The sequence below is a fragment of the Vicugna pacos genome, unplaced genomic scaffold (genome assembly GCF_048564905.1).
Source record: "Vicugna pacos unplaced genomic scaffold, VicPac4 scaffold_19, whole genome shotgun sequence".
In the NCBI taxonomy this organism is placed as follows: Eukaryota; Metazoa; Chordata; class Mammalia; order Artiodactyla; family Camelidae; genus Vicugna; species Vicugna pacos.
In genome coordinates, this window is record NW_027328740.1 from 77995232 (window position 1) to 78014908 (window position 19677).

Consider the following 19677-nt stretch of genomic DNA (forward strand, 5'->3'; position numbering starts at 1 on the left):
TTTCAAATTACACCTAACAGAGGACAGTTCTTGCCCATTGGATACTGTTGTGCTTATAAATTTTAAGGAACAGGTGACTTTTTTTTTTTTGCCTTGTGGGATATCACTTTCTTAGTGGGAGAAACTCTTACAACAGTGTGTACAGTTGGAATTAACATAGTGGATATGTTAAGAAATTCAAAACAGCTGGTATGAAAACAGTGTGAATTGTGTGTGTGTATGTGTGTATATATGTATATATATATATATATACACACACACACACATATTAAATGTGTTAACTCATGTGTCCGTGGCTTTGAATAGGGTCTCAAAGCCGTTCACAGTTTTACAGACTTACCTTTTCTTTATTCTAGCTGCAGAGCTCCCAAGGACCAGACTGACTATGAGAACAACCCAGCCATGAAGGTGTTCTTGTTCCATTTTGTCAACTACTACTCCACGTGTTTCTACATCACATTCTTTAAGGGCAGATTTGTGACTTATCCATGAGATCTGGTGTATTGGCTGTAAAAATACAGAAATGAAGAGGTGTGAATACAGCTATGTGTTCTGACAATCTAACCTGTTTCAGGTTTTCTCTTAGTTGCCCAATGAAGAGTGTCTTTACTCTCTGCTCCTTAGATTTTTTTAGGCATAAAATAATGACTTTATTTCATGTTAGAACTATCTAAAATTTAAATGAGATTTTCTTTCTAATATTCCAGTGTGACCCATGTGATGTCTCCTTGAACTGATGACACAGCTGACAATAATCATGGGAGGACAGCCCATCTGTAATAACATACAAGAGGTGTTAATTCCGTGAGTACTCAGTCATGTGATCTTGGGTGGGTGAGAATGGCCCACCCACCCACATCATTTTCCTGCATGCCCATCTCTAGAACAGTGGAGACTCTCTGCTTATTAAATCTCTCCAGATAGGATGATCCAGCCAAAAGTATAAACGTACCTGATGTTTAATAATTATGTTTAAATACCTTCCTTTTTATGTTTAACATAAATCCCCAAGTGCTATAGTCTCTGCTTATTAGCCCACCACTGGGGACTGACTGATCAGAGCCCATTGAGAGATGGCCCTTTTTGGGGCCATGAACTTAGTTTTCCCACAATTTCCTGCAAATTTCTCCTCCTTTTATATATGCATTTAAAAATCCATAACAGGAATTTGTTGAGTGCCTAGTATGTGCTAGTCACTGTATTAAATGTTGTACATATATGTATGTGTGTGTGTGTGTGTGTGTGTACAATTTAATCACCCAAACAATCCTTATTCTTATCTTCCTTTTGCAAATGAAGATCCTGTGGCTTAAAGAGGGTAACTGATATGCCCAAGCTCTCATTGCCAATAAGAGACCACTGTGGGACTCAGATGTAAGACACTATCTCTCTGAATCCATGTTCTTCTAAGAAGAGACTCTCTTAGGGTCCTAAGGCACAGGGTTACATAAAGTTTTAAGAGACACTTGTCTAAAATAATAACAACAGAGGTTTTGACTTACTGTTCTCTTCCTAAAATGAGAAAAGCAGATGTTAGCAAAGGTCACACTGTCCTTTTGATTTTCACATAAGCCCAATCCCACATCAAAGTGGACAGTCCAGTGTTATCTGCAATTTCTGAACATTTCAAGGAGCTTACTCTATTCACTTTCTGTTGCTGTTGTAACAAGTATCCCCAAACGTCATGGTAGTAGGAAGAGAAAAGAAAAAGTCTCTACTAAACAACGCAAATTTAAACTTGTAGTTTTCTTGAATGCAGAAGCCTGCTGAAGTAAAAGTGTTGGCACGGCTCTTTCTGAAGGCCTCAGGGGAACCTGTATCTGACTTTTCTGGATTCCAGAGACCACCTGCGTCTCTTGGCCTGTGACCTCTTTTCTCATTCTCAAGGTCAGCATGGTTGTGTGCCTCTGACTCTGAACCTGTGGTCAGATCTCCTCTCCTCTCTCCCCTCTTCTGCCTCTTTCTTCCTCCTTTAACGACCCTGGTGATTACACTGGGCCCAAATCTATAATCCAGCTGGTCTCTCTTAGAGTCGACTGGTTAGCAACCTTAACCACATCTGCAACCATAGGCCCCCTTTGCCAGGGAATCTGACCTCTTCCTATGTTCTGGGGATAAGGACATAGACATATTGGGGGGAATATTTTTCTGCCTACCACACTAACCATTTTAAGATAATTTCTGGCTTTGAGTTTCTGTTTTCATGAAACTGTTGAACTCTCTTCTGTCTTGTCTTCCACACCAGCATTCTGCTCCTGGCCAACCTAACTGCAGAGCTCGCCCCTCTCTGTGGTGTCCCCCAAAACCACTTACACAAGCAGGTCTTACTGTTGTTTGGAGAATGGGGGAGAAATTCAAACAACTTGAATTTTGAAATAAAAAACCTCCATCATTTTAAAATCTTCCATGCCACTATAAAAATATTTATTTTTTTAACTTTGCTTTTTAATTTTTAAACTATTTTAAACTTTGTAACTTTTTTAAACTTTATTTTTTCTTATCATCCTTCATTGTAGGCTCCAGAAACCTGCTCTTCTGCCCACCGCATCCAAGTTCCCTTTCATTGTTTCTCCTCCCTTCACTAACCTTCCTTCTCTCTAGCTTATTACCAAGTTTCTGTCCATTCTCTTTATAGGGCAGTTAAATTATTTTTTCTTTCTTTCTTTCTTTCTTTCTGTTTTTGCAGAGTGAACACCTTTGCGTGTCAGTGTGTCCTTCCACATTTCTTCATAATGGCTTCATCTTTCAGCTTCAGTATGGATTACTGGGGTCTGTCTCGAAACAAAGGCATTTCCCTTGTCCCCCAGCTCACCACGCCCCTCAAAAAAAGATTCTGATCTTCGCTGTGAAATGAATCTTCTTTTTCCCTACTGTGCAGTAGACAATCCGTACCCTGAGCTCACAGTCAGATATTTCCAGAGAAGTAAAAGTAGGTCATGTGCAAATAATACTACTTTTCTCTGTGAAAAGAAATACAGCAGATAGAGGAAATACTTAACTCAGATTACTCAAAAGCATTTCCTGAAGGAAATAAGTAAATTATTTAACAATAAATTTTGTTGAATCTGGTTATCTGTGAGCTATTTTTACCAATCAAGGAGGATATATTTCCTAAACTGGTACTGAGCAATTCATGTGAAATGAAACTTGCTCACATGAACTAGTTTAAAGTAAAGGATGCATTATAGTATATGTGGTCTGTTTATACCTTCGCTTAAATAAGCACATTGTTCTAGGTTCCAGTGAGCTGAACTTTGCCTCCATGTATTTCTACTATGGGCTAAAATATTTAGGGAATTTATTTTGAATTTTGTTTCCCTTTTTTGAAAACCAGGAATTCTGAATTGTAGCCAAGTTCAAGGGTGGCTTGTTTTTTCCTCACTGCCACTTCTCTTTGTATAAGTGCAGTTTCCTTCTTAATTTTTCATATAAAATCCTACCATACCAAAGATCTATCAATTACTCTTGCTGCACCAAAACTATACCCATTCTCAAAAATACATAGGAAGGGAAAAGAAAACATATCAAAATTAGCTACTATTTTCATGCTATTTGAATATGTCTAAAGGAACATAATGAAATGAATTTCACCATATCTCACCTGCCTCCACCCCCCCAATCCCATGTGGGGTTCTTGAGTAGGATTCTGGGAGCAAATGAAGGAAAGTGATGCCGTGATCCAGGCTCCCTTTGGGGTCTCCCCAGCACTTGGATTGGCACTGGTATAAAGTAGGTCTCAGTCCGAGCCAGCTGAGTGAGTGAGTGACTCACAGGCATCGAATGTGTAAAATCAGTGAATTAACAGCATTCTTTGTAGGACTCAGAGAATAAGCTGAGTGCCCTGTGGCCTTCCCAGCCTCACATACTATTTTGATGTTGGGGTCATTTCTGGGAATGTTATTCTGTACTGGACAAAAGGCTAGTACAATTCCAGGGTTAAGCAACTTTCCTAGGGAAATTTTATGATAAAATATTAAGAAAAATAGTTAAATGCCCCAAATGACATAGCATTGTCCTTTGGTGTTTACATAATGTATGGCTGTAATTTTCTTACTTTATATGTTTTCTACATTTTCCACTATGTGTATGCACTACTATATAATAAGAAAAACAAATGTTTAAAAGAGAAAATCTCTCTTCTCCAGATATGATTTGGTTAGAGGATGAGTCAGATACATATAATAAGAGAATCTTATTTACATGTGTCCATAATTCACTCTTTAAATTCAGGAACAGGAAACTCAGGAATGAAATAGATTAAGAGATTCAAAGATACTTGTATTCAAGATTAGCAAGTAGGAGTGTCCTCAACAGAAATGGTGATAATCAATAATGCAGGGATTAAATGTGATAATGAAGGTGCAAAGACAACATGAAGTAGAAAATGCCACGTGGCAAGCACAGAGTAAAGGGCAATTTACTATGATTATGCCAATATGTGTGGTCAATTCCCAAGCAAATGATTGTGTAACCCCTGCTAGAGGGAGAAAGCTTCCAGCCTTGGCAGGAGAGGGGGGAGGATCCAGTGTCTGTATTTTCTAAAATGTCTACAGTTGCTTCTCATGTGCAAATTGATATCCCTGCACGAGAACCATAACCCAACAGAAAACCCAAAAGACCGAGGACAATGATGGGTGGACGACAGCCCAAGCTTTTCTGCCACAGATGAGTGGTTCCACTCAGGAAGACTGAGCAAGAGGCTCAGAGTCTTAGCTAAGGACAAGCAAGTCGGGACTTCTAATACGACCTAATGCCATCGACAGGGGAGGGCATTTCAGCACAAGAAGGGAGCGCCAGGTGATTTAACATGGAAGTTTCACCCTGGATCCATACAGTGATGGATTTGGGTCCCGGAGGGTAAAAGCCCTGCTTCCCTGTGGCATGGACCGGATTCCACAAATGCTGAGACAGGAAGTATGAGGCAGAGAAAAATTCCCCCAGGAGAATCCCGAGTCTGGGTGCCAGGGAGGGTGATGGACGAGCGTAGTCCCAGCGCCACCCGCACCGCAGGGCTCCGAGTGGCTGTGGAGCTGCGCGCCCCCGGCCGGACCTCAGACCTGTCTGCAGCGCTCCGGGCTGTGGCCTGGGGAGCGGCTTCAGCAGGAGGCTGGCCCCGTCATTCTCGTAGGTGCTGCAGTGACCCCCACCCCTGTGGCCACGGTGATCCCAAGCCAAGGGTCTAAGTGACTTCAACCCTATTTACAGGTGGCCACAGCCGGATAGCCAGTGCTGCTCAAAAGGAAGATCCCACATGGGGTTTTGCTGTGTCAGGGGGGTTGCTAATACCTGGCCTGCTTTGAATCGTTTCATCGTGACAGCAGTCTGGGCAGTGGAAGTTTCATCTCTCAATTTTATTTCAACTTTTTTTGTTGAAAGTATAGTTGGTTTACAATATTGTGTTAATTCTTGGTGTACAGCATAGTGGCTCATATATATATATATATATTCCTTGTCATATACTTTTCCACTAAAGGCTATTAAAAGTTATTGAGTGTAGTTCCCTGTGCTATACAGAAGGATCTTGTTCTTTGAAACAAAAATTACTAAACAAAGTAACAAAGTAAGCAGACTAAACCTAGCCATGTATATGACACAGCTGAGTTTATCTAAGGATTTAAATGTGGTTTTGATCTCCAGGATCTCTTTATCCAAGTATCATATGTACAGTGCCTGTGGAACACTTCTCAGAAAAATGTTCTAAAATCATAATATATAGAGAATAAAGAAGAAAGATAATTATACTGAAAAGCAGATATCAAAATATAGAAATGGGCATTTGTGATACAGTAATATCTGAAATATTGGAAGAACGTGTTGAATAAGAGGATCCTGTGGTGAGTCTACTAACCGCAACATTCTGCCATAGCAGTGAGTGTAAATCATCTTCTGAGATCTGCAACAATTGCATTTTGAATGTAAATAAAGTTAAATAACAAATAAGCCATGAAGTGTGGATTCAGATTCAGGGGTATCTCGAGTCCATATCCCCAGCATTTCCCAGGGCTCCCTGCTCTTCCCCTAATGTCATTGAAAGAATTGGGGAACGTTTGTGAAGCGAAGGGCATGTTCCATTGCAAAGAAATCTCGTAGCAAACCTGGGAGCATGGCCAGTGAAAGGTTAATGCTGAAATTAGAGGCCGTGGGAAACCAAGCAGAGGCAGCTCTTTACAAGTCACATCATATGCTCTGTGTGTGTCTACGTGTGTATGCATACAGACGTGTGGGCATGTATGATGTATACACCTGCCTTTCGTGTGAAGCCGCCTCACTGTCCAAATTTGAAATACATCCAAACGTGCAGTGCAGTCAGCCGAAACTCAGCCAGATGCTAAGTTGTCTGTTGTTGCTCTGTCTCTTCTGCTGAACTCCACGAGTAAACCACGCGCCAGCTGTTGCTTTCAGGGACAACAGCTCTGTAGGCTACAGGTCCATGCCTTGTTTCACTGCCAACTCTGATTTCCTTTCAGGATAAATTGCCATTTGAAAAGGGGGAAGCATTCAGTTGGCCCACAAGCCTCTGAGTGAGGAAAAAACATAACTTTAGAGACAGCTCTGTGGGACAGCATCCAGAAGGGGACAGAGCATTGGGCTGGGAGTCGAGGCTGTGTTTCTTTCAAGCTCTGCACTGAATTTGAGGTGGCATGTCACTTCTTTGTCCCTTGATTTGTTCAGCTTGTATTAGGGTCTTGGACCTGTTCTATCCAACATTAGAGTATCACATTTTTGCTCGGTGACCCTCCATGGCTCCGCAATTCCTTCAAAGGGAAAAATGCCCACATCCTCACGGCAGCCTCTAAGGCTCCACCCCCAAAACCACCACTTATTTCCTATTCACTGTGGCCCACACCAGTCTCCATGCTGTCTGTCCAGCGTGAGGGACCTCCAGGCCTGTGATCACTGTTTCCTCTGCCCCTCCTCTGCCCACCCCTTTGCTTCAGTCTTTGCCTTATTCAAAGGTCACTGCCCCATCCCCACTCCTCCCTAGCACACATTCTTTGCTCTCCTTTATTTTCCTCCACAGCACTTATCACCAGCTCACAGAACCTGTATTTCTTTCTTTTACTTATTTTCTCTGACGACTTTCAGACTGGAAAGGCCATGGTGGATAATAGGAGAGAAGTGGGGGTAAAAAAGACAAATGAGGGAAGGCATCTTCTAAAAGCTAAAATGAACACCTGAAAAGGAGGTAGGAGATAAAGTAGTAGTAGTCGTTACAATTTTGGTAAACCCAAGGCACGTAGTCAGGACTAGTTTTCACAATATTTGAGGGTAGGGAGGCAGCAATAAAAAGAAATTTATCCTGAAAACAAGAAATTAAATTCTTGGGAAGATGATGTGTTCAGCTTGAGATATCAGTAATACCTTTATGACCTTGGTCTGATAATATCCTGCCTTATAATTTGATCTGTTTGACAGCTGGATCATGAATCTAATGATGCCACAGTTTTGGGAGCAGAACAGACCAACCCACGATGGGAACGGGAAAACCATCTGTATCCCATGGGCAAACTGGGGTTATTTTATGAATACCCTGAAATGAGTAAGTCATCAATGGAGATTTCTGTGCTGTCGGTTATACTAGAGTATGCTTTGGGTCTCAGAAGCATTGGTTACCGAGCCAAACAATGTCCTAGCATACTGAAACGGAGCCCGCTTTTCTCGATTAGATGCAATTATGCAGTCAGGCTTTCAAATAGGGTGCCTGTGTGTATCTTTGTCAATATTTATGTTGCACAAAGCTGAAGATTTACTGCCAAGGAATGAAATGGAATACTCATTCAGATACGTCTCCTCCATTGATTCTCAGATCCTTCTGGTCATGTCGTCTAAGGATGAACTCAGAACCGTTACTAGATGTGACTCAGCTCAGGCTGTAGCCCGTGTGGCACAGCTGTTGGCTGATATCCTTCTAAATAGAGTCATGTGAGCCAGCCAGCCTGTGCAGAAAGCCTGCAAGCACATCCTGCCTCATTGCAGCAAGGTTCACAGGGTCACCCCTTCCACATCTCACACCTGCCTTTGATATTGTTCCTATTTCTTCTGGCTGATGGTTTCTGCCTGATTCCTTGAGTGACATCATGTCACATCACTGGCTTGAATTCAGGATGAATTTGCTGATCTGGAGTATCGGTAGAACACAGATCCCCTCCTTCTCCAATGACTTTGTCCATTTCTGTACATTTGCTTGGGCTCTGTTCCTCTTTGGTTGAACTTGGTTTTGAGCTCTCAGTTGCCTTTAAATTGTTGAATCTCAAAATAGATTTCCATAGGAAACGTTATCTTTTCTATTATGCATGGCGCACTTTTATCTACTAGAAGGCTGATGATGTGCACGTTTTGTGTCTGAGCCCTTTCAGCTCACCACTGCCTTGAAGTAGTTTTTTTTTAAGCTTAGGAGACAGGAAAGGATTTTTGTCAGTAGGCTTTGCATTTATGCATGCAGGTTCTTGTTGGCAAAGGCACCCCTTTGTGCTTCCTGTTTATAAGTCTACAGATGGAGTTTTCTTTTTCCTAAATTACATTCTATATATAAAATAATTGCTTTTAACAATATACATTATACATAGAAATGCATCTGGTTCCCTCGGTGAATGAAAGGTCATCTTGTGGCATCTTCAGTCAGCTATGCTTTGTGGCCTGGTGTCTGATTTGAGTTTCATCTTTGCTTTTGTTGTGTTTAGTGACCAGGTTCCATTAAGGGTGCAGCTGCTGTCCCTGGTGTAGTAATTATGTTCGTTTATTCTTCTTATTTTCAAAAGGACTTTAAACCAATGACCTGTTATTCCAAAATGAGTCATAATTGTAAATATGTCTTATTGGGGCTATTATCAGTATTAATAATAACAACAACATTCTGGGGGCAGCATATCATTAGGTATTTTAACACACACAAAAAAAGCCTTGGAAAAAAGTTATTCTAATTAAGTCAAATAAATGTCATGAAAGGAAAAGTTGTACGCTTTTGGGAGAAATTGATAAGGCTTTTAGAAATTTATAGTCTCATTAAAATATCAATTAAATAATTCAGCCTAACTCTACCCTACATAACAGGATGGAGTAACAGCTATTCTAGAGAGATTGTTCAGATTTATTCGTTTTCCTATTATCTAAATAATCCCTGATGAATTAGAAAATTCAATCCATTTCTGAGAGTAGGCAGTCTGTTATTCTGTATTCAACGCTGGAGTGAAACTTATTTTGTGTTCTTTTCATTCATGGGAGATAGAATTTCCAAGTGCTTTTTGAATTATTTTTGTTCCTCTAAAATAAATTGCCTTTGGTGGTGATCTCCTGACCTCAATTTCCTCCTCCCAGTTTTCCCCATGATCATTAATGACACCCCACCTGCCTTTTTAGTTATGCCTCTTAGCTGCTGAAGGGGAACAGCTACTGACAGATGACCCTGGAGCCCTCCATCTGTGCTTCGTTAGGCCTTGCACCCAGCCACCAACCTTAGTCTCCTTCGCCTGAATTATATTTCTCTGCTTTTCTGCCTGGAAGGACACTTGCCAAGCCTTGGCAGGGACCCCTCCACTATTTAGAGATTATCTGCTCTCCTGTCTAGGCATGAATTGCACTTGATTCTTGTCTTGATGGTGTGTGATCGTGTCCATGTCCATTGTACTCCCCGACTGGACTGATCCTGTCGGAGGCAGTAGTCAGGCTTTTCATCTTCCCGTCCATGTCTGGAGCACCACAGCCTGGACCCTGGTTCTCCTACTTGTTTAAGTGACTTGAGCTTGGAGTTTCAACACACTCAAATAAAACTGTTAGATGAGGTGGCGGTAACATTGCCCCCAATGCCCCCACAAAGTTCTATATGACATATGGTTTTTTCTGAGTGAAATTTCTCTTTTATTTGTTTTCATGAATTCCCCACTGTCCTTTGAGATTATTAGAGTAACCCTGAGTTGTTAACCACAATATCTCTCCCCCCACCAGCGAATGATCCTGCTGCCTGAGAACTCAGACATGGGACATAAGAGAAATTATCTATCAGTCTTAAAATCTGGAAGCCATAAGATACCGTTTTGTACTTAGAGCACCCACAGCACAAACACCAGTCTCTCAAGAATTTGACGCTGCCTTCCCAGAGGGCAGGTGCCATAAGTGAAATGCTGTGAGGGATGAAGTGAGAGCTCTTCATCTCTGGTACTGCCTTTTCCACCCTTGCTTTGTTAACTTGATTTCCCCTTCATATATTATGTTCTCCATTTAATTTACTGCATTTAATATCAGTTGTTCTTCAACATCTCCTTGCACCCGCCCCCTCCATTCCCTCTCTCTCCAGTGCTCTCCCACCCACGCCTATCCTGCGCTCTCCAGGACCAGGCCTGTCTCCCCCACGCCCTCACCACTGTTCTGTCTGCCCACCACCTGCACTCACATTTCCTTAACTCCGCAGAATGAACTTCCCAAAATGGCAGCTGAGTAACTGGGGGCGATTTTAGAACTCTCATCTCTTTACTGATTCATTCATTTATCCAACCAACAAGCATTGAGCACTGCTATGCCAAACACTGTATCACCTGCTGGGGAGACCAAAACAGGTAAGACTTGGTGTCTGCATTCCCCAGGCTAGGCGAGGCATGGCGAGTAGTTGATGGATTGCTAAGCAGGTGAACACAAATTGGACTTCCTAGAGCTGGAAATATTTGAACTGAATCTTGAAAGGTGAAAGGACGTTAGCTCTCTATTTTGTGGTAGAGGGAGTGGACACTTCATGCAGAGAGGTGGAGACATATATGTGTACACAGCATGAAGCGGCTTGGCCAGACTGAAGAACAACAAGTAGGGCTAGAACAAAGGATCCATAGGTGGGAATGTCAGGTGCACAAGGCCTCTGTCACGATGGGCCTTGTGTGCTTAGACTTCAATGTATCCTTAAGGAAGCAGGGATATATTGGATTATTTGTAAGTAAGAGAATTGCATAATGTTTATGTTGCAGAATATCTGGTTATTCTGGCAGCAGAATGGAAGATACTATTTTAGGGGGAGAGGCCCATATTTTGGGGGGAAAGGATATTTCGGGGACCAACGCAGGTAACCCAGACAACAAATGGCACACGCCTGCTGAGAGGCCGTGGGCAGAAAGAGAGAGACATGGGCGGCAGAAGTGGTGACTGCTGCAGTGGGGATTGGAGGGCCGGGGCGGCGGGCCGCAGAGCTGCTGAGGTGACTTTCCAGTGACCCATCCGGAGAGCAGATCTGCAGGGGGAGTGTAAGGAGAGGAGCTGGTTTCGAGGAGATGGTTCTGTGTGTGTCATTTTGAGTGCGAAGTGTCTATGGGACATATAAGGAGTGATGTCCGTTGTTAAGCTGGATTCACCAGTCAGGAGCTCAGAGGAGCTGTGGGTGAGGCCGTGGGGGCGATTCAGTCCTGCCAGGTGGAGGACTGAAGACGAGGCCCTGGGGAAAAGGGCCATGTACATGGCAAATGGGAGAAGAGAGGTCCACCAAGAGAAAGAAGAATAGCAGTGCAGTTGAGAGAAAACGATTTGAGGCAACACAGAGAAGGCTGTAACCTGGCTTAAGAGGAATTTGAACACTGACTAAAGGGAGCGAAGTGAGAAAGGGGGGGTGTGTGGGGCATAAAAGCAAGGGCTAAAGCCCACCTTTAATTGTCTAAACTGAGGAAAAGGCGGAGTTGGACTACACTAATGTAGCCTTTAAAAAACAGATCTGTGTGTATCTGTGTGTGTGCATATGTGCACACACACTTTTCTGCCTGGGCTTTTAAAATTTATTTAAGTAAAACAAAAATTAAGGGGGGAAAATGTTCCACTGAAAGGAAAATATTTGTCCACGGCAAAAGCTACCTGGTAATCAAATAAACAGGAGCTGAGAATGCCCACTGGTTTGAAACACGCAGCCACCGGCAGTGCAACTCCTGTATCAGTGCCGTGGTGGGGCTGTGGGGGATGCAGGGCTCTGAGCCCTGGAGGAGTCATCAGCGCAGGCACTTCTCCAAGAAACTGGACTTTAAAGGGAAGAAGAAAGTATAGAAAGTATCAGAGAGCAATACAGGTCCGTGAGAGAGGGTTGGGAGAGGGTCAGCTTTGTTTTACAGGGGGCGTTTCTGGCCTTGCTGAGTTGCTAGGCCTTTGCTCTTGTTGGTCTTTGTTCCAAAAGCTTTTTAGAAAGTTCTTCTCGCTTGAATATCTGAACAGATTAAATCATGTTGGGTTATTTCTAGTGTTTTATTTTTAATTAAAAATTTTCTGGAATTTATTTTAATGTCAAAATTGAGGACAGTGTACCAGGCCTTCTAATGATTTAGCTAATTACACCAGTACCTGAATCCACTGATTTTAAGTGTCAGTTTTATAATATTTCTAAAATCTCTTAAATATCCACGTCTATTCTTGAAATGTGTTCTATTTCATTCATTCTCTCAGTGCACTATTTCTATACTGTTTCCATGACCATAGATTAATATCTCCTACAGTTGGTCCTATTTTATCCTTTTCCAGAATGTCCCTAATATTACAAATTCAAACATCCCTCCTCATTATTTTATTTGTATATTTGTGTATATTTCTGGAAGAAATTTAGGATCACCTTTCAGAATTTTTTCTTAAATCCATTCAGGATTATTAACTAAATTTGCATTCAGATACTAAATTTATTTTGGAGAAAAAATGTTCAAGTCCCCCAAATTTGAGTCTGCCAACTGAAGAGGATGGTGCATTCTACTGTTCATTCAATTATCATTTTTTTCTCTTTTTAAGTCATTTATCAGAATCATTTTAACATTTTTCATTAATTTATTTCTGAATAGTCTGTGCCTTTGTTGTCATTATAAATGATATCTTTTCTGGGTTTGAAGAGGGATGATTGCTAATGAAGTCTTAATTTCTAGTTTCTCTTGAATAAGAAAGGGATCTGACAGTGTGGGGCCCTCTTTCCAATATGGTGACTGTGAGCAGTGCATTTCATTAAGATGTCCACTTGCCAATTTGCCAGTGGCTGCACCCACTCCACATATTTCTGCTACTTACCTGCCCCCTGTAGGCAGATGTGTTCATGTAGGGTTAGGTGGGTTATGGAAACATATACTGATATCACTGCTGCCACGCTGCTGACCCTGTGGCATCACTAACTCTGGTTCTTTCTCTGTGACCTCCCTGAATATGACAGCTCCTTTTAGGCTGTGGACATGAGGCTTCTTTCCAGCACTGTCAGTTTTTCTGCAACACACCCCTGCCTCTCAGGTCAGAAGCAAATGTCAGCTCCTCCTACTCATCCACCCAATCCACTGTCTTGCCATTCCTGGCCAGAGTGGTCCCTATCCCTTGACTGAGCAGTAACACTGAAGGGACTACAAACTTGCCTCTCATCCACTGTCTTAGTTACATACCTGTGCTAGTTTACTTAAAAGTCTGCCGGTTAGGGTCTAAAAGTCTTTTAGATCTCTGGCCTTATCATTTCTAACTGCTCCCCCACCCCATGGAACAGCTTACCGCAGATCTCTGCTGCCCCATCTGTAGCAATGTCCTGTAAATTACAGACAGAGAGAAAAGAACTTCTAAGCCACCACCATAACTTTGACTTCCTGTGACCACACAGACCATAGAAATATCAAGATAAAAATTCCTGAAGAAGGATATTTTGCTTAGGAAGACACTTTAATTGCATACCTTTCTGTGACTTGTAATAACTTCATAGACTCTCTGAATGTGCTGCACTCACCTTCCCAGACTCAAGGGAGCTTGCTCACTTGCCTATTTTCAGTGCATTTCCTCCAACATTCTCTATGCAGAGCTTTCCCAAAAGTACATTCCTTATTCCTTTTTAAATTCTTATATACAACCACAGTATTCTTTTTCTTAATCCTCAATGACAAATCATCTTCCAAGATTGTATTATCAACACTGAGAGTGAATAATATGCTTCAAGATTCCCAAGTTTATTACCAGCAAATAACTATGATTGGTTGAAGATTTTTAAGTATGTTATTCCTACTAAGGTTATATACGTGAAAGAAACAGTTTGTAATGAGTCTTCTTCCGAGAGATTTTATATTTGCCTTTTGTTTGGATTCTTTCACTGTTGAATAATATTATTACCATGAATGTCTTTTCTCTTTGGGATTTAGTTCACCATTTGCCCCTCTCTCTTTACAGGAGTAGAGGAATTGTTGTTGTCCTTCCATCCATCCACCACTCCATGTTGTGTGTCCATTCCTTTAACAGGTATTCAGTTTGGGTTCACCACCTTATCTGTGGCCTCTTTCCAGTGGCCCCTCCGTTGGCTCTGGAGAACAATATATTGCAAATCAGAGTGGGTATGTGGAAACTTGACTATCCAGTATAGACGCATGGTGCCAGAAAAAGCCCAGGACATTGCAGCGTGGCAGCCCACCATGCAAGGAACAGCAATTCTGGCTGTGGTGGACCAATGTGAGTAAAAAGGCTTCATGGGCTGAAGACTTTGAAAAGTCCAAACATGCATTGGCATTGCTTCCTAAGGAATCCAATGTTGGGTATTGTTTAATATGAGAGGGAGATGCTAACACTATCATTGCTATAAACAACATATTTGTTGTAACTGTAATTGTTATTATTTTAATATATTTTCTTTATAATTTTTATTTGTGACTTACAAGAGCTCTTACAGAGGCAGTTGTTAAGAAGCGTGGCCATTATACTGTTGCTGAAGTGTTAATTCAGTAGAAGCATGGTAATAGTATTAATAAGTACTCACTTCATTTGATCCTCACATGGCTCTAAAGGTTACCCAGCAGTGCTTGTATAATGGAGATAGAAATCCATCCATTTAAGTGTTTGCAGAAACTAAAATAAGAGCAGTCATTCCACCGTATTTTACCATATATTCCAGACTATCATTTTAAAGTAGGAACTACCTGATGAGGCCATAAAAACCCTTTGTGAATCCCCAATCATTCATTACATTCCTGGACCCTGGGGCAGAGGTTCTTCTAGAAGGTGGTCCCATCTCTCCTCCCCACCCCACTCTTGGGCTTTGCTACCCACTGTTGGTCATTAGCTAAGCATCCTCATGTCCTGCATGTGTCTGAGCTGTGAGGGAACAGACCTCAGCTCTTTACAAACTGTAGTGACTTTGACCAGTCTGAACAGTCTTTCTCCTTCCCTGCCCACTCCCACACAGGGCAACAGGGGGCTCACAACCACAGCGATTCCCATGCCAGCCCATCAGGGAGCCTTCTTCCCTAGAAATGTTCTTACAACCAGGGCTGTTTCCTCCCTTACTTCACTGACAGTTTCACTCCCAGCTTACAGTCCCCAACAAAATTCTATCCCAGTTTGAATTCCTTAATCAAGTCATATTTATGCTAAGTCCATGGCACTTTCCCATGAACACTCATAGAAACAGAACAGGGCCTGGCAGTGGCTGTGGGCCAGGTTCCTGAGTGAGGGGACTTGCTGGGCCCTTCAGGTTCTGTAGTCTGGCCCAAGCTTAGCTCCCGGCATGGCATCTTCCCATCTGCATGATTTCGGGCAAGGTTTCAACACTTTAGAGCTTCATTTTATCTCTGCTTCATATTTTAAGACAGTTATGTACCAAAAAGTGTGCTTAGGGAATTCAGTGAGTCAATGAATGGATGTCACATAAGATGGTCCTCAGGGAAGGTTAGTTATTTTCATTATGCACCATCGATAAAATTGGCTGCACAGACTTGGCCAGGTATCACAGCTACAGGCACAAGAATTTGACAGTGTGTCACTGTGGATCATAGTCACTATTTTACACAGTAAAACAGCTACCTGAGACCACCCAGCTGTCAGCCCACCCGACTCCCCACCCCACGATCCCTGAATTTATCTGATTTGCTTGCTACCCCTACTTTTTGGAGAAAGTTGGCAAATCACACACAGTCAATGACTGCTAGGTTATGTCCATTCCCATTCACTCAATTTGCCCCATTTTCAGTATCCACTGTGCTGCAAAACATAGACTAATATTCAGAATATGACAGCAAGGCCTTTCCCATTCCACAGTCAGAGAAGCATAAATCTGTCATGTTTAATATGGCATATGACACTAAGCAAGGCAGGAAAACAGGCTCCTGTGCTTTAAGAACATTTTTAATAATGACGTTTGAAACTAAAAGTGTTTTTGTTTGACCTTCAGCAAAGCAGAAAATTCAATTGACTCCTATTACCCATTCCTCAGATGTCCTGATTTGATTGTATTAGGCACTTTTTCCTCATCTCCCCAGCATGACTTTGCTCCATCAGCACAGATGGAGTGTCTCCAAGGCTGCTCCGTGTGCATGGGCGTGTGTGTGCACACATGTGCCCCCACTGGTTGGTGCCACTGATTCATATCCAGGGGTTGTTCTGTCTTATAACTCAGGCATTGCTTTATTATATCCTAGAAAACTGCTTTTAGATCTTTGATTGAACTATAGACCATCCTCTTGCCCACATTAGGAAGTGACGTCTTCCAAGACACAGGTCCTCTGTGCTTGTATTTATGTATAAATAAGAATTAAATATGCATGTCATCCCCTCATTTATTTAATTTGTGCCTTCCCAATTGAATGTGCACAGTAAGGGCTAACTCCATAACAGGAGAACTTTTAGGAAGAAAGAAGAAGGAATTAGCCACAAGGGAGAAGAGAGGACATCAAGCAGGCGTTTGGTATAAAATCATTTACTCTAAATCTGCTCTGGCTCAATAAATAAGTGGAATTGACATTGTTGTATCATGCCAGAGCATCTGCTGTTGAAGACCGATTTTAATTTACTTTGATATAACTGGAAAATTGTGTTGGAACAACATGGGAAATGAAGCACACTGCATCAATCTGTACTCCTGAAGTGTGTCTCACAGCTACTTAGTTTTGAGGAAAAGTATCTTGTCTGGAGACAATAGAATTATTTTCATTGTTGGAATTTTTCTGGCTTCCAGAAGCACATCTGCAGGTGATTCTGTAAAAGTCTAGATTTGACTTAAATAGCAGGAAATTTTAGCCTATTGAAATCAGGAGAAGTGAAATATTTTTGCCTACCACCACCACCACCACCAGGCAAGCACGTGTACACCCAGAGAGATTTCACATCAGACGGAATGACAAAGCTGGTTCTGTTACCGAGGCCAAACTTTTTCTGCTCGCTACACAACAGTGATACAAAAATAAATCAGGAGACAAGGTTTTGGAGCAAGGTATAGTAACTTTATTCAGAAAGCTGGCAGACCAAGAAGATGGGGGACTAATGTCCTGGAGAATCATCTTGCCCAAGTCAGAATTCAGGCCCCTTTTAAGCTAAAAAGGGGAGGGAGTGTGGTTGGCTGTGCAAACTTCTTGCTGCAGGCATTCTTTGTTCTTGCAGTCATCCATGTGGGTCAGGCTGTGGTGTCCCTTTAAACCTCCAACAAAACAAAGGTTATTCTCTATTTTGCAACTTGCCATCCTTGCATAAGTGCAGAAGTGCTAACATCATTAAAGGTCAGAGCCCCGAAAATAGGCTTTCCTGTAGGTTTTAGGCTAAAGGCAACGTTGTTTTACAAAAGGTGCAGAGCCAGCAAGTTTAAGCCTGGAAAACAGGGCACAGTGCTTCAAACTAAAGGAACAGATCCAATGTGGTGTCAGATTTGTTCTCTATTACAGTTCGATTTAGGGGAAATTTTGCAGTAGAAAGTCCCCTCAGTTTTTTTTCTTGCTTTACCTGACATCTTGTTTGTTGGCTTGTGGTCTCATGGTGTCTAAACCGTATGTTCAGATGAATAATATTAAAATCATATGGTGCAGAAAACATATCTGTTCCGCTTCAAAAAATGACTAAAACATTTAGCTTTGTTTATTCCCATAGAATTTGGATTGAATCAATTCTCGACTTTCTTCTTCCTTCAAACCAGTATTTTATTGGAGGGTTTAAAGCCCAAATTAAAGAATTTTGCAGGGAAATATACACAAAATGTTATGATAACTCACAGAGAAAAAAATGTGATAATGAGTGTGTATATGTCCATGAATGACTGAAAAATTGTGCTGAACACTGGAATTAGACACAACATTGTAAAATGATTATAAATCAATAAAAAATGTTTAACAAAAGAATTTTGGAGAAGACTCATGTAATTCATAACAGCTTTACATCCGAATTTAAGGCTGACCCATATTTATACTTTTAATCAAGGAACACAATAAACTTTCTTAGTGGATCATTTATGGCGTTTTTAACTTTGTCCATGTAATCGTTTGGAAGTTAAGAGGCCTAGACAGCTGATCTAACAAAACAGGAATCATTGCTTGACTCTGTGAATGAAAGAATCCCAGTATAGTTTCCTGCAAGTATATTTTATTAAAAATAACAAGGAATTCTTGCTCTCTAATAAAGCAACAGACAGAAGAACATTATGAGTGTTTAAAATAAATCAGACTATGGGTTAACTTATCTAAACAAGTCAAGATAGTTTAGGGAAAAAAGTATGAACTTGAAGGAAAATACATATTGTGTAATTAATATCCTATTTTTAAGAAGCAAATGATAAAAAAAACCCAAAATTTAATCATTTATTTAAAAAGTAGTTATATAAAGCCAACTTGTTTTCATAAGTTACATAAATAAGAGGGCTATCAAAATCTACATTATTAAAGATTAAATTATACCAAATAGATCACCAAGGTTGATTGATTTTCATGATATAAATAATTTTTGAAAATATAACTTACATATAACATATCCAAGCAGCCCTTCAGTTATCCACAGTACCCTAGTCTACAGTTGTTCTTACTCTACTTAAAACAATTAATAGGCAAGGTTCAGGCCCTTTCATTTGAACTGCTGCTGGAATTCTGGATATTCCCTTAGTTTAAAGACCAAAAGCAAAGTAACAATTCTAGTTTAAAGCAGTTGCTAAAAGACTATAAAACATTCACTATCTATATCCAGTTACAGGAAAGAATTAAGTTTTCTGAACCATAAAAAAAGAAATCTGCTGAAAATGAAATTCTGTCATGTATGCTGACCATAACTATACAGGCTCTTAAATAATGCTCCCTTTACTGTTTTAATACCAACATAGGTCATTATAATCGCTTTCAAATTCCACTTATGCTAGATGAATGAACGCCTCTCCACATGCTCAATTCTGACAGCTGAGTGTGTGTGAAAGCCGTCAATCACCTAGCTAGTTGGGAACACACAGTTTCTTTTCAGTGGGAAAACACACGACATAAATATATATGGGGAGGTACTAGCTCCAACTCGGTTTAACAGAGAAAAGTGCATGAACTTGAAACTGACACTAAGAAGCATACTGAGAAATCACATTAAGTGTTTCTATGGCTCCTCAATCCCTTTATGCTACATTAATGAACGCGTCTCCACATGCTCAATTCTGAGAGTTGAATGTGCGTGTAATCAGTCAATGACCTATCTTGTTGTGAACACACAGTTTCTATAGAGTGTGGAACTAAAGTACATATATATATATGGATAGGTAGTAGCTCCAACATGGTTTTACACTGAAAACTGCATGAACTTTAAACCGGCACTAGAAAACATATGTACAAATCGCAGTAAGTGTTTCTAAAGTTACAAAATCCATTTTTGCTACATGAACGAAAGCCTCTACACATGTTCAATTCTGAGAGTTGAATGTGTGTGAAAGCCATCAAACAACTAGCTTGTTGGGAAAACACAGTTTCTTTTCTATTGGAAACTACACAATATCTATATGGT

At 41.0% G+C, this 19677-nt stretch overlaps 1 long non-coding RNA gene across 1 annotated transcript; it reads left to right on the forward strand.

The window, feature by feature from the left end:
* Positions 1 to 356: 356 nt before the first annotated feature.
* Positions 357 to 14445, forward strand: LOC140693595 (uncharacterized). The gene is made up of 4 exons (XR_012069359.1): positions 357 to 531; positions 708 to 804; positions 7417 to 7540; positions 14197 to 14445. It is a non-coding gene; the product is annotated as an uncharacterized lncRNA (long non-coding RNA).
* Positions 14446 to 19677: the final 5232 nt, after the last annotated feature.